The sequence below is a fragment of the Ictalurus furcatus genome, chromosome 8, assembly GCF_023375685.1.
Source record: "Ictalurus furcatus strain D&B chromosome 8, Billie_1.0, whole genome shotgun sequence".
Classification (NCBI taxonomy): domain Eukaryota; kingdom Metazoa; phylum Chordata; class Actinopteri; order Siluriformes; family Ictaluridae; genus Ictalurus; species Ictalurus furcatus.
The window spans coordinates 20,951,438-20,967,802 of NC_071262.1; the positions used below are offsets into that span (position 1 = coordinate 20,951,438).

The 16,365-nt window shown below is 38.8% G+C and overlaps 1 protein-coding gene across 1 annotated transcript in view; it reads left to right on the top strand.

Annotated features, from left to right (window-relative positions):
- The first annotated feature begins 450 nt into the window (after positions 1-450).
- Positions 451-16,365, top strand: part of tead1a (TEA domain family member 1a) — a 70,456-nt gene continuing 54,541 nt past the window's right edge. Inside the window, exons 1-2 of the mRNA XM_053631407.1 lie at positions 451-898; positions 1,389-1,557. The gene's annotated coding sequence lies outside the window, so the exon portion shown is untranslated. The remainder of the gene's footprint in view (positions 899-1,388; positions 1,558-16,365) is intronic.

A 16,365-nucleotide genomic window follows, 5' to 3' on the forward strand; every position in this document is an offset into this window, starting at 1 on the left:
TACTTGGATTACATCACTGATTACATTTTTTATGAAGTCATTTGTAACTGTAACTTTTTAAAGTAACCCTCCCAAGCTTGCTTTTGTGTGTGTGTGTGTGTGTGTGTGTGCTTGTTTGTCTATCTTGGTGTCCACACAAGGATAGGAGTACTTGACAGTTTTCACCTTGTGGGGACATTTGGCTGGTCTCCATGAGGAAAAGTTCTTTTTTAAAAAAAAAAACTAAAAGAAACTTCTAGATGCTGAGGTTAAGGTTAGAATAAGGTTTAAGGGTAGACTAAATTAATTATCTGCATTAATAATTATGTCAATTGAAGTAAGACAACCGTGTGTGTGTGTGTGTGAGAGAGAGAGAGAGAGCGTGTGAGAGATAGTGTGTGTGTGTGTGTGTGTGTGTGTGTGTGTGAGAGAGAGAGAGAGAGAGATAGTAAGTTTGTGTCTGTGTGTGTGTGTGTGAGAGAGAGAGAGAGAGATAGTAAGTTTGTGTCTGTGTGTGTGTGTGAGAGAGAGAGAGAGAGAGAGAGAGAGAGAGATAGTAAGTTTGTGTGTGTGTGTGTGTGTATGAGAGAGAGAGAAAGAGAGAGAGAGAGAGAGAGAGAGCGAGCAAGCGTGCGTGCGTGTGTGTGTGTGTGTGTGTGATATGACGGAGAGGTTGTTCCCTCTGAAGCTCCGCCTGAAGCCTCTCGGTCTCTGTGCGTTCACATCATTCCTGCTCTCATTCCGCACATACTTCACATCGCTGGAGATTCACCTACTATTTACAACTATTTACCTTCTGAAAGCTGCCTGTGCTGACGGGGAAACTCGTCCTCTGGCTTTTTGAGCTTCACTTCTGTCTATTAAAGCTTGAGCAAACTGGTCAAAAAGCACAGATCATTCATTTTTATGGGGTTTTCGGGTAAGTGCTTTTCCACAAGTGCTTACTGTAGGCTACACATCTTACATATTGCTCTCTATAGCCTATTACTACTATTACTATTACTATTACTACTATTAATATTATTACTATTACTACTATTACTACCTCGGTCTGATTTAGTTTTATCGACTTTCTCATGATTTCGCTGACATTTCCCCTCCAAACTTACGTGTATTTCTTTATTAATATTCATAATATCCTACATTGATAACCGACTCATTACAACCAAGCTTTGTTTGTAGTTTGTTTTGTTGTTATCCTAGCCATCGACTTTTTCCTCTCTCTCTCTCCTCCATATCCTATCAGTTTTTAACTTCACCTGGATTAAAAACGAATGAAAACATTCAGCTCGTATACAGAAAAGAAGACTTCTGGTGTACTTCTGAATCGACACGTTTATTTGTTTTGAAAACATCGCTGACTTTTTTACAAATCTAATATGTTATGTTTGTGTTTTCTGTGTCTCTAGTTCATTTAACCTTAAACTAACCTCAAGCGGACAGGACAGAGAGCAACCTCACCTCACCTCACTTCTGGACATTTTCTGCGATTTTTAATCAAACCACCGACGTGAAAACTGGATACAAAACATCCTCGACGGAAGACGAATCTACAACCGGTTTAATTTCTTCTTCCCTGTAAGTTTATTTCTTGCTGTCTTTAACTGTAACCGAGACCGACTCCATTGTAGCTCAGCTCTGCTGTTAATGTTACATGGCTCCATCTGTCCATCCTCCCATCATGGCGAAAGTGCTCCGATTGTTTTTGGTGTTTTTTTTTTTTTTTTTTCCAACTCGGGGTTGTTGTTATCATATAGATGCTTGTCTAAAAAATATAAATTCGGTTCTCTACCTACATTGTGCACATAGATATATTAATTTAATTCTTGTTTTTTCATCAACACGACACCTTTTTTTTTTGAATGCGCGGTCTCACCGGCTGACCGAAACGAACTCGCCGCCTTTTTTTTTTTTGGACGTTTCACTTCGAAACTTTCCCACAGGAACCTAATGTGTCTAAAAACGCACTTTAAATGATATATTTCACTATTTAGAGAAACCAAACTACTAATAAACGTAAATGAAACATTGTTTTACTCCTTAAATGTGACCCTATATGGATTAAACCCGCAAAACGAAGGAGGAGAAGTTAGTTAGCAACAGCTGCTAGTCGGTAAACTGAAAAGGAGCTCAAACCGCTGTTGTGGTTAGTTAACTAGCTAGCTGTAGGCTATATATATTTTATTGTTTGCAATATACAGCATTTTAGTGCTGCAGAGCTCTCAAATTATTCATGTCTTGAGCTTTTCTGTTATTGTCTGGAAGGTTTGAGTGTGGTATTGTAGGGTAGAAAGTCCACCTTTGGGATTTTGTTAATCATTAATATGTAAAGGTTGTGAAAGCTCCTTCAGTTCCTTCATATTATTACTATTTTATTTAAAAAAATTTTTACCCCTAATGTGCTGTTGTTTAATCTTCCAATCTTGTCATATTTAAACGTTTTCCTTTATTCAAGGTTTTACTTTTTTTTTTTTTTAATTTATAACTAATAGCAGAATGTTTCCACAAAGGAGCTGCTGCTTTACTGTATTTCATAAAATTCTCAGTATGTTGCAGGTAGTTCACTGGTGTTTCTTACTGTCCATGTGATCGATATATAATGATTTATATAAAATGTCAATATTTAGTGTGAGAAAGCCGTGTAAAGGAAAGAGCCTTTGATTTAAACTAATGTAATGGTTTCAGTGTCGCTTTCGAGTGATTACTAAGCGTTTTCAGATCATGTAGCTATAACAGGACAAAAATATTGTGAATTCAGAAATATGTCTTAAAGTCTCTGATAGTATTTAGTGTTTAGCCCAGGCTCATATAAAGCTCAACTAAATGCGTTTTCTACAATTTAAATGATTCACAGAGAAGAAACTTTAGGAACAGAACAATAGAGGAAAAATGCACTACGCTCCCTGAACGGGACTCCCTGTGGGAGCAGGGGATTGTGGGAAACTGGGGAGGAAGGGAAAGGGGGCCTCATTGCGCTTTGAGGGTCTGAATCGCTCCACAGCCGGCCCTATTCTCTTGCTGACATCTGGTTTAGTGTCAAACGCACCTGTAGGCTAAACAGCGGAGAAGTGCGTGTGTTCAGCGTGCTGTTCTCTGAGCAGAGGAGAGACTTGTTTGTTCTGTGTGTGTGTGTGTGTTCGTGTGTTTGGGGGGGCACCCTGGCATATTGTCACGCCAGCAACAGGCGTCAGGAGTGCAGGTGCCAGATGGTGTGACTCGATGCTATCTGGTAATTTAGCTTATCAGTGCCATAATGGTTCATTTCACTTTAACCTATGTGTGTGTGTGCGTGCATGCGCAGAAAGGAGGAATGGCTCTCTTTCGAAAGCCTGGTACGTGAGAGTGGTTTTCAAGTTACCAGAGCCACCCGTATTATCTCAGATCTTGTGATTCAAGGCTCGCAGAAGGCGCAGTGTGTAAAATGTTAACTGGAGTGTTTCAGAGGTATAGCAGCAAGACATGTGTCTTAGACATGCACACACACACTCAGAGATTGCATGAGTGGGTGTGTTCGGCAGACAAAACCGTAAGCATTCAGACTGTGTGCTACAATGTTTAATGTGCACTAGAGGCATGCAATATATCATATACAAAAACTGGTTTCACCGCTGTTTTTGTTTAATACCTCCAGAAAGAAAAGTTCAACAAGGAAAAGGAGGAAAAATTAAACAGTTTGTACAGATGTAGGCTTTAATATATAATTGCAGATAAATCCGTGTGCGCAAAGTTGATTATTTTCCAATAACAACACGTCCTAAAGAGTTTTATTCGTCTTTCACTGCAGCTCTTATGATTTACTATTATTTTTAAATTCTTTATTAAACGATACATCATACGTTTTATCCGTTTATTGTTACATTTAATGCTGTGGAACTTGAAACTAGTTAATCAATCTCTCGACCTTAAGTCTTTATTTCTGTCTCGCTCCTGAAGTTAATAAATGCTTTAAAATGCAGCTTGTCATGTTACTGAGAAACCCAAAAGTGGAAACGTACAACGTAAAGTTACAGCACTAACACTGGAGACTCCTTACATAAATGTTAAATAAGTTCAGTCTCCTCACATATCAACAGTTACACACGTTTTTGTAAAATCCCTTCACGTGACGTGTCCGGCGTACAAGTCTCTGTGCAAATTGTTACTATGGAAACGACAAGGAACTACCTTCGGAGGTGCCTGCTGTTATAGAAAATGAATCCACACCTTCTGACCAATCAGAACTGAGAATTCAACAACTCTGTGCTATAGTAATACATTATTGCGTCCATTATCAGTCTAGGCTGTGTTTTTCACAGACAATGTCCTCATTTAAACACGTAGCGTTAAATGAGTCAGATTTGAGTTTCACGCCACAGCTGATTAAATATAAGACTTGTGTCAGATCAGAGAAATTACCCTGTTATTCTAATATTAGCTAAAAGAGTAATAATTGATGTGCACTAGCTGTGCAGAGCCTTGTCCATCTACACAACCTTTAGAGATAACATCAGTGTTGTTTAATATGTAGCAGGTTTAATATCTGACTGTCTGAATATCACGTCGACCTGAAGTAATAAAGTGTAATAATCAGTATTCCACAGTAAAACCACAGTATCCGTCAGTTTCACTTGACCACGGTCCAAAAACATGAAATAGAACATTCCAGAAATACATTCCAGAAATACAGTAAACATTCATTATTTAAATTGCACACCTTTCTGAGTAACGTGATAAAAATCTTGTGCGGCACCATCCGGGACGTTAATCCTCCCTTTGTCCAGCGTATCCACGCTGTATACGCTACCCGCCCGTTAATCACTTACTGTAGTAGCCGTCTCGGTTATCAGACTCTCACGACTCTTATCGACTCTCACGGTATCACAGTGCTTGTGTTTAAGTAACCCTTATTTTGCTTAATACTATCACCGAAGCGCAAGAGTAGTGATGCTGGCAAGTCGTATGTGCTCAAGTTGTAACAGAAGTCATAAAGTGCTTCCTTAATTTAAATATGTGAAAATCCTCGATTTCATAGGGAAAGAAAAAGAACGAATCTTCTATCTAGGGCTGGGCGATATAGCGATATAATATCGATATCATGGTAAATGATTACGTGATACACTTTTCTGAGATGTCATTGGTATGGAGTAGTATTTTAAAAAAAAAAAACGTTTTTAATAATTACAAATTAAATGGTACTGAATGGATGCCGCTGATTTGACGTAAATGTTCTTTGTCTTTGTAGACATTAAAGAAATAGAAAAGTATCGGTTCAACTCGGTTGATCTGTTTTTTTGTTTTGTTTTATTACTGTTTTGCAGACAGTTCGTTAGCTAAATTATATGTTGTAATGTGTATTGTAGAAATGTCCTCAAGTATCGTGATATGATATTTGTGTCGTATCGCCCAGCCCTACTTCTAAACGTGAAATTGTGAAAAAAGAACTACTGTATTCCCTAATCATTCCCGTCCTGACTTGATTGACATGCTGAATTGACATGCTGAAGACACATGTAGCATTGTGTCTGCTGCTGTATCATTCACATTATGTGAATTTACGTTGATCTTCACTTCCTGACCTGTCACACCAAGCATCCTGTGCATCGCCATTCTGATTTTGAGCCAGAACTGTGAATATATCGTACAGTAGGAGGACTTTCGTCATCTATACCGTTGTGGTAATAATGAAGGCGTTCATACTATATAACTGTGACCAAGAAACATCTAGCATCACTAACATCAAGCAACAAATCATAACAATTTGGTATTTGAAATTCTTTACAGTATTCCTGATGACGCTTTGCACACTCTCGGCATCTTCTCAACAAGCTTCATGAGGAGCTTCATCCATGAGATTTTTCTCATGGTTCTCAGCTTCTCCTACGTTCACTGTACAGCACTTTAGTCAAGGAAAGTTGTTTTTCAACATGGTGTACAAATACATTTTCTAAATGAAAGATACTTGTGTGGAGAAGTATAAAAAATTATTTTTTTGCAAAACTACTTTTTGTCAAATAAATACAATTAGATTCAGAAGTAGATTCACACATTAGCTTCATCAGCAACAATCTAGATCATATTTCCGAGAAGGAAAAAAAAAGAATGATTGATCCTGTAAAAAATGGAAAAGATGTGTGGAATTGGGTTCAGAAATTTTTTTTTGTCATTTTTTTTAAAGATTTTATGATTATATTCTATATACTTGGTATGAAAGTGAAAGTTTAACTGAACAAAAAAAATCTGTTGTGGGATTTCTAGCTAAGAATAAAAGCTTAGAAGTTTTTAAAGAAAAAATGATCAGATGGGTACGGATGTCAGCGGATACGCAACATTTCTTTATCTGTATTATCGGAAAATAATTAGTAGTATAGTGCTATCTCAAATTTCTACTAAAATGTGTTTATGAAAGTGAAAAATACACAAAATTAAGTTCCGTTTGTGTTTGGAAGAAGAACACCATCCAGATGTCAAAAATAACATCATATCACGAAGGCATTTTTTTTTTTCTCAATACTGATATGTGTCACGATATGTAGGTCTGCTAAATAAACACCAGCGAAACGGATGAACGTTGATACTGCTATTTAATGGCTAGAAAAATGAGAGATTTAACAGTAAAAGAAAGGAGAAGAAATAAAATTCTGTACACCATTATAACATTTTACAAGTGTAAATATTCAGCACAAAACTCAGACATCCAATCAGCTGCTTCTAATCAGAGCTTGTAATGATATCTCTGAAAATAGTGAAAACATTGTGACTTAATAAGATACCATGTTTCTGTTCTGATACCGATACTGAAACCTTGCGTATGAGCCAGTACCCCATATTATTTTCTTTAAAAGACTACCACGGAAAAAATGCATAGCTAAAACGCGAAAGTTTTCAGACAAAAATCACGTAGTAGATAAATAGAATAAAGTATAAGTATAAATAATACTAAAAATCAGTCGTAAAAAATACAGTCAATTTCCAAAAAAAATCCATTTCTTGTACAAAATTCCTTTTTTTGCATGAAACCAAAGTTTTTTGTTTTTTTTTGTTGGTTCAGTTGAACTTTCAGCTCCATGGCAAATATAGTAAATATAATAAAGTGTAGAGTATAAATCTAATAAAATCCTAACACATAAAACATTCATGTCATAAAACATTAACAGTTCTAAATTTAAAAAAAATGTTCAAAATCCATTTCCAATCCAGCTGTAACAGGATCGGATCAGCGTCATGCTTTTCCCCCTCCAATTTCCGACCCAGCATGTTTTTGAACTCCCCTATAACATACTGATTATTTTATTATAACGGAGACAGATGTTCATTTGAATGGTGGGCGTCTGTGCGAGGCGAGTAGCTGTAGGATAAACGACGGAGGCCGTGCGGTTAAACGACACATCTTTACTGTTTGATGCTGAACTTCAGATGAAATCAGAATGAAAAACGTCGCCAGCCTTTAACACACACACACACACACACACAAAGCAGCTTTAAAGCAACAGGTGCCTGGTGTCTGCGCCGCCGCTGCGAGGTTAGAGCCTTACTCGGGATTAGTGCTTATTCTGAAAGTTAAACAGAGATTAAGACTTGAGTAATCATCCAGAGGACGAGCCATGCATGAGGAGCACACAGGTTTCATATGAGAACAGAAAGGGTGTAGTGAGTGAATCATTAATTACACAGTAGATATGACTGAGACACACACACACACACACACACACACACACACACACACACACACACACACACGGAGCAGACAAGGCACAGAGCGGGGGAGAGAGAAAGAAAATTCATATGTAATGAAATTTAGGCTGTCCATTTGTCAGTGTGACAATAGCTCAGTGTGTGTGTGTGTGTGTGTGTGTGTGTGTGTGTGTGTGTGGGGCAGGGCCATGGGTGGCCGTCTTTGTTCACAGAGATCAGGAACAATAGTGTGCGCGGAGTGGCCCCGAGCTACAGGAGGCCCATGCCATGCTCACACTGACAAAGAGGCTGCAGCCTGACAACTACACACACACACACACACACACACACACACACTCATAACCCACCACTACACACACACTTACACACCTACACACTTACAAAGCATGGTTACACATACACTACACCGTCTTAACACACCACTACACACACACACACACACACACACATACACGCTCATAACCCATGACTACACACACACACACATACAGTGCATGGTTAGACACACTACACACAGAATCTTAATATTATTATTAATATTAATTAATATTATTATATCTTATAATACATGGTTATAAAGGTCTATGAGGATGTCTACATATTATGAAAATGAATTAAAAAGCCATGAAATATAAACAGGCCACATAAAACTAGTACAACATTAAGAACATCTGCAGCGTGCTCCTCATGTTCTCTGTAATATTATATTAGAGTTGTGATGTTATACCAGGAGCAATATTGAGCTGTAAAAGTAGCAATGCTGACATATTTCACCCAGCACAGGTGGCATATCTCCATTTTATTTTCTAACCCTGCACTATATATATATATATATATATATATATATATATATATATATATATATATATATATATATATATATATTTTTTTTTTGTGTGTGTGTGTGTCAGTTGGTGGAGGGTACAGTTGACTTGGCGCTGAGCAGTCCTCTCTCTTGTAAAACCAACCTGTGCAAAACAGAAGATCTGGACAGGACCGCTACTAAAAACTTCCCGGATTCTTGAAATTGAATGTAAATGTCGGAGCAGCTCTGCCAGTCCTGATGATTCATGCATGTCGAGCTCACTCAGCTGGATCCTTTCCTTCAGCTCCGGCTCCCACACTTCACCTCTACAAGCTCTGGATTATTTGTAGCGTCCTCGTGTCTACTCTTCAGATTTGTATTTATTTCCTTTTTTTTCTATTAAATTGAAGGAGGCTACAGAAATAAAGAGCTTGTGCCTGGCCACTTTTCTGTTTCGGAGAATAAATATGTGATATCTATGCTGTTTGAGAACGTTTTACATTGTGTATTTGTTAAAGAACGGTACGTTGGTACTTTTTATCCGTTTGTATTTACGTTCAACGTCAGCGAACATCCGAGAAATGTGCCAGTTGCTGTTCTCACTTACGTTATAGCAGCTATCAATCACCATCCTGTCCAGTTCTTAGTTATGATAATCAGATTTTTTTTTAAACCCACAGCTTGTGTTACCGAGAAACCGGAAAACTAGTTCCGTTTATCTCTTACGTTAATTCATTACTGACAAGGAATCGGTTAGTTTTGCCTTGTTGCTTGTAGAGCAGCAGAGCTTTAGTATATGAGAAACATTTAACGATTTTTGAGTAACCTGTAGCTTTGCTAACATCCAACACTGATCAGGAGTGTGTGAGACAGAACAAGAAGAGCAACGTAGGAGAGAGAGAGACTGAAAGAGAAAGAGAGGAGGAGTGTGTGTTGAAAAGAGACAGATGAGAGCAAAGATATTGAGAAGGGTGTGTGTTCGAGAGAAAGGGGACTGAAGCAGGACGAACAAGAGTGAGTGTATCTGTGTGGGTGTGAATCGTGAGCTGTTCTTCGGACACTGACATCAGTGTTATTCAGAGTTAGTGTCAGGCAGCAGAGTTAGATTTAATGTCTTTCCTCCTGAAAGCCATTTTTTCCTCCCTCTCTCTCTCTCTCTCTCTCTCTCTCTCTCTCTCTCTCTCTCTGTCTCTTCTCCTCAGCCGGAGGTCTGTTTCCCGCTAAAAGGAAAAACCTCTGAGCTCGAGTTTCAGAGTGTGTGTGGATGACTCAGTTCCCCAGACACAGTAAACCTCAGCCTCAGTGTTCTAGCTAACCGCCAGAGTAATCACACACTCAACGATTTCCTCTCAGAGCTCAACGCAGCCGTGACACGGCCTTTGTGCTCTCAGCCCTACACACACACACACACAGACACACTTCATTCACAGCTCACGAATGAAGAGGCCAACACACACGCACAACACACCACTAGGATTTATTGATGTGTATTTTTGTATGTATATTATGTATATTCAGTATAATGTGGAAGTATATATGGTGAGTCTATAGTTTCGACAGAAATGTATTATTCAGACAATTATCTGAATAGATATCCGCTCAGAAGAGAAACTCTTCGGGCTGTAAACAGGAGGGAAATATGCAAAAGCCGTGCATCACCAACATCAGGATGAGGAGGCATGTCAGTCATGTCAGTCAGAAAGCTCGTCCTCCTGCGTCCTCGTTCAGGCATTTGAGTGTTGTTGTTTTTTCGAGTGCTTGTGGAGAGGCTGCTCTTGGTTGGTTGTTGATATTCAAAACAGCCAGCTTCAGCCTTCAGCTAAGTTCTGCCAGAATCACTAACTGCACCTTTAAAGTCAACATTCAAGTCTTTATAAGAAAAACTAGGCCATTTGTTTTTGTTTGCAGTATAGGAATTCATGTCAGCCTTCTATCACGCTTCATATCCACTGTCTTTCACATACATGAACTCACAGACATCTACGATTAGTTAGTGTCACTGTGATTGACACGGGAGAAAGCGTACGCCCCTCCCACCTAGACAGCACGGCCAGTTTTGCTCTCTTTGACTCCTGGCCACAGATCGTTGTGGCATCAGCAAGATTCGATTTTCTGTGCCAGTTAAGAGCCAAGAGCTCTTTGTTTTAACAGTCGGCGTAAAAATATGGCAAAAAAAAACAGGAATCGATATAGGAATAATGGAATGATTGACACACGTGTTTTGAACTTTCTGATATTACCTGGCACTCCCTGGAAGCTCCGCCCCTTCTCCCCTTCAGATGCTCTCGTCTTGACTTGATTTTTGTCACTTGAAAGATGCATTGACGAAGCTCTGTCAAGGTAAACGGAGAATGTTCTGAGCTCATTAATATACAGTTGCGATTTTGTGATTGCAAAAATGAAAATCAAGCAAACTCCGCAATATTTGCGGAGCTTGCAGTTTTTCTGAGGGTTCTCCGATTTATCGATCGCTTTAAACCGTGATCAGCGGTCTCTATAAAGGCCGATCTAGAAGAGCCGATCAGATGACACGAAACTCGTCTGTTTTAACTTATTGTTGGTTCTCATATGCTGTTTGTTGGATGTCTTTAATGTCATTGCTCTCCTGGTGTGTTTGTTGTTTTATCTGTTTACTGACTACAGAGGAGGAAGGAAAAAAGGCATTCTATGTGCCTATGGTGTTGTCCAGGAAAGTTATATTTGTCAAGCTCTAAGCTGTTTCCCATAACCAAGCACAGGCTGCTATGGTTTAAGTTAATATGTTACACATGTTGCTTGCCAATAAATAAATAGTTGTCAATTTATGATACTTTCTCATCTCTTAATTTTAATACTTAATATACATTGTTGTTAAATATGGTTTATTAAATAATGCTACATGATAAATAGGGATTCAAATAGACCCTGTGATCGGTATCGGACAATACATCTTCCAGGGATTGGTGATCTGCCCCAAAAATCCTGATCGGAGCACCCCTAAATTTTTCAAAATGACCATTTTCCACAGATTTGGGCCGAGACGCGCCATGTGATGTCATCACAACGCTCATTCAGCCAAAGCCCTCTTCAATTCACGAGCGTTGAACATGAGTACAGCTAAAAGGTTTCATTTACCAACAAACACCACTGTGAATTTTATGCAACTGCAGTTTGATCAATTCACTTAGTTTTCCACAAAAAAAGCACAAAATCCTAAATCGCAAATTCAGGAAAAAACAGCTAAATCAAGCATTTTTTGGCCACAACAATAAAAAAAAACAATAAAAAAACACACAATCCTGTGTGGACTGAATATATAATAAAATCTATCAGTGTATGTTTGACTTAGCTAAAAAATTTTAAAAAGTATATAGCTGACATCAGTTAACGTTATTTAATAGGGATGCCCTGAAAAGTTTTTGGTCAAAAACAGCACTTTTGCGTTTCGGCCAAAAAAAGAGAAAAGATTTAAAAGGCCTACAACAAAGTTGTCCGAACAGACACGTCCAAACAGTTTGAGCAGCAGATTCGAACAACACTGGGTGCGTCTCACTCAGCTCCCTAGTTCAGCAGTCAGGGCACTGGCCAGGGAGTTGGACATTTTAAGGGCTGTCTCGATCGCAAAATCCTTGCAGTGCCCTGGATTGTTCACCTCCTAAAAAAATCCCACAATGCAGCGCAAAAACCAGGGAGCACCTATGCTCACTATGTTCCCTTACTGGAAATGACGTCATGTTTTCTGAAGCCTCTCATATATGCCAGTGATGACATTTTACAACGCGAGTACGTAGTCATGTCACCGGAAATTAAGTCATCAGTGTCCCAAAGTGTAGTGAGCCGGGGTCCTTGCCAGTGCCCCAACACGTGTACAACATATACTGCTTCACCAGCTAGAGAGCTGATTGAGACACCCAGTGAAAATGTCAGCCATGTTGGTCCATTTGAACCATTTTGAATTACCTGGTTAACAGGTCTCTCTACATGACCCTCACTCATAATTTTTAATGTAATCATTATCTGATAACGATATAGCTATTTAAGATCACAGCATCTCTGCTACAGAACAGAAAGCAGCTTGTGTCCCCCCCTCCCCCTGCAAGATAATAGCTAGCTCTGACTCGGCAAAACACGGCCACGGCGCTCGTGGGACACATCAGCTTCACAATAGAGCAGGGGAAGTGGCTCTCCTCCAGGATTGTGTGTGTACAATGCTTAGGAAGTGCACTTTGTGTACGCTCTCTGGCACCGTATCACACCACACTCGGTGAAACGAAAGCGGATGAACCGAGTCTGCAGGCGTATTTGCTTGGCAACGCTGGAACACGTTTGAAAGGAAGAAGATGGTGTTTGGGGTTAAGGGATGTAAGGAGTAGAAAAAGGAATGATGTGTATTTTGATCCAGAAATTTATATTGCATTACTTGCTAATTATATTTCTTTATGACTTTAGGACATTATCTAAGAGAGTGTTCATTTTTTCCTGCAACAGTCAAATCATGCAAAAATCTTTTGCGAGCTAGCCAGCTAACTGTGATGTTGATTTGATATCACTTGCTGAACTCGGGGGTCCGAATAGGAATTCCGAGTTGGGTTTTTTTTTTCTTTGGTCGGAGTTGCATACAGTCTAAGACACAAGATACAGTGCCCTCCACTTAATTTTGGCACCCTTGATAAATATGAGCAATGTAGGCTGTGAAAAATTGTCTTTATTGCCTTTTGATCTTTTGTTAAAAACAATTCACAAAAATACTCTGCTCTCATAGATATCAAACAATTGCAAACACAACACAGGTTTAAAAAAAATTTTTTTTAAAAAAATGTTAAATATAGGTGTGCGACAATTATATAGCACCCCTGTGAATTCATATGAGAAAAATATATTTTAATTATAAGTATATTCCCATTGATATTTTATATGTGACTAGGAACAGGGAATTGTTCAACCATGACAACCAGGGTTATAAATATGAGTTAACACATAGGCCAAATCCAGTTACCTAGCTAGCTTGTTGCTCGCAAAAGATGAACATGGAGGTGTCCATGTATTCCCTTGATCAGGGTCCTTACAGTAGCTTTTAATAGCCCTATAATTTAAACTGCTTACCCTGTTCATTGTCTTGAATACAGGAGAGAACCAACATACTGCATATTAAATCCAGTAGGAAAGCTTTCAATTAGGTTTGCAGAGACAAAAAAAAAAAAAAAAACAGAATGTTCTTTACTGCATTTTAGTTGACATTACAATAGTCATTAAATAAAATGAAGGAAAATCCAATAAAACTCTGGCTGTAATTACTTTTTTAGATTTTACAACTCCTTTGCATTTGACTTGAACAGTACAGCTGGATGATATGATTGTGCAATATTGATATCATTATCAATTATGTTGCAATCAATTAGGATTTTCTATAATATTGTGGATATCATGATATATTTTTATTAAATAAAAAGAAATTATAATTACCAACTGACTTGAAGCAGCTGAGGTGATGTTAAAACTTTGTACTTAGACTCTTTAAATTTAAATTGGTAAAGTTGTAATTTTTTTATATTTACACATTTGATTTTTTTATGGAAATCAAAATGTTCCTTTGCAGACATTATCATTTTTTATAAATAGAGTGCTGTATTGCTGGGTAATTACTCATACACTATATATCGTGACATGATGTGTATCGTAGACATGCCTTTAAGAATCGTAATATTTGATAGGATATTTTCGTCATATCGTCCACCCCTACTGCACAGTAAGAATAAAAATAGCGCTTTGCAATTATTTGTGACTGTTAGGATGTGAGAAACTTCGGGTAACGGTTCTTAAGAAGAGAGAAAGCGAAAGTACACAAAAAGACTGCGCCCTCGCCCCGCCACACACTTCCCACACCAAGGCCTTGGGAGAGTTTGCCAAATGACACACAGACAAACAAAATTCAAATGGCAAGATCTCTGATTTATTCAAAGAAAGGCAGAGTATATATCAGGCTTGACACATAACAGAGACAATGGCTTAACTATTGATTGGCTAGACAGAAGCGCATATTTGTATTTAACAGGAAGTTTATCAAAGTAAGAGAGGAACAACTCCATATATGGTGTTCAGGAAGTCATGGAATGTTATTCGGGAAGATATGTACATGCGTGTAAATGGTATTCGGGGAGACAAAGGAATGCACAAATGGTAAAGGCTTTATCTGTCCATACCTGGTTGGGAAGAGTTGCAGAGGAACATAGAGGAAAAGGTGTTAGCACAAGGGAACAGAGAGGGAAGAGTGTTCACAGTAAACTTATCAGTGACCAAAATTGATACACATTTTTTTTGTGTGTTAATTCAAACTTAACTTATCTAAAGTTCTGTGGCAGATGATTCCAGGAAGAAAAGGTTTTGCTGACTCATCTAATTCTCCAGGCTCTTTCATGATTCCTTGTCTTTAAAGATCCATTTAAATGTATTCTTTAAATGAATATTTCTCTTACGCTCTCTTGACAGATCAAAGAAAATGGTGTCATGTCGGAAAATGCCGCCGTGGCACACGGTACAGAATGCCGTGCCGATGAAAAGCGAAAGCATTTCTCTCAAGGCTTAAAAGGGATTTCAGGTCAAGCTTAATTGAATTTGCGTCCTGATGATAGTCTAATACTGAGACTGATAGCGCTGAGCGTGAGAGCGTCATGTCTGTGGTACGAGAGCAGTAAGTAATAGCCACTGCCTTTTTGCTATCACTTACAGGCATCCAGGGGTTTATTTAAAAAAAAAAAATCTCTTCCCATAATAAAAGCTTTATCATATCAGAACTGTTCAGGCTGTTAGTGCAGAGGGAGATTGTGATGGTTAAAGTGACTGCCTTCTACTAGCACACAGGCTAATTTCACGTTGTACCATAATACAGTTCTACTGATGTCCTGTAGGTTGTTTGGTGTGTTTTGGAAATTGAGCACACAAACAGACCCCATACATTTTATTCAGCCTTTTATCAGGCGTATGTTCTTTAATTCATTTTCTTTTGTCCATTAAATGGCCTCTCAGTATAGAGACAGTATTAGTTTATAGATGAGTTTATACTTGCTTGCTTGTTATTGCGATTCAAGAGGTACATACGCATGCTAGATGGTGAAGTACTCTGAGTAGCAGTGCTCAAGAAACATTTTCCAATGCAAGAGGCTGCATCTAGGAGTCTAGGACATCCAGGACAGGAATAAAAATGATCAGACAACTTCAGATTTGATTAAAAAAAAAAAAAACAGTAGGTAATTTCAGATGATTCAGAATGCAGCAGCACGCCTTGTCTTCGACCAACCCAAAAAGACCCACGTCAAACCCCTCTTCATCTCCCTCCACTGGCTTCCTGTAGCCGCCCGCATCAAATTCAAGGCCTTGATGCTCATGTACAAGACCATGTCTGGAACAGCACCCCCCTACCACAGCACTCTCCTTGAGGTTTATGTTCCCTCACACAATCTGCGGTCAGTTAACAACCGACGCATAGTAGTGCCTACACAGTGAGGCATGAGGTCCTTTTCCAGAACCTTTAATCTGACTGTCCCTCAGTGGTGGAATGAACTTCCTCAATCCAGACAGCAGAATCTGTCACTATCTTCAAAAAACGGCTAAAGACCCACCTCTTCCATGAACAATTAATTAACCCCTAACTGCTGTTCTGACCTGTGGCGCTGCTGCTGTTCTGGACTGTGGTGCTGCTGCTGTTCTGGACTGTGGCGCTGCTGCTGTTCTGGACTGTGGTGCTGCTGCTGTTCTGGACTGTGGCGCTGCTGCTGTTCTGGACTGTGGTGCTGCCCTGACCCTTGCTTACCTTGGATTTTGAGCAGCTGTTCATTCTAAAAGCAAATGCAAAGTTTATATTAGACGTTAAACCGAACTAAAGTAAAAAAAAAAAAAAATGCAGTACAGGCCTATACTCTATATTTGATATATCT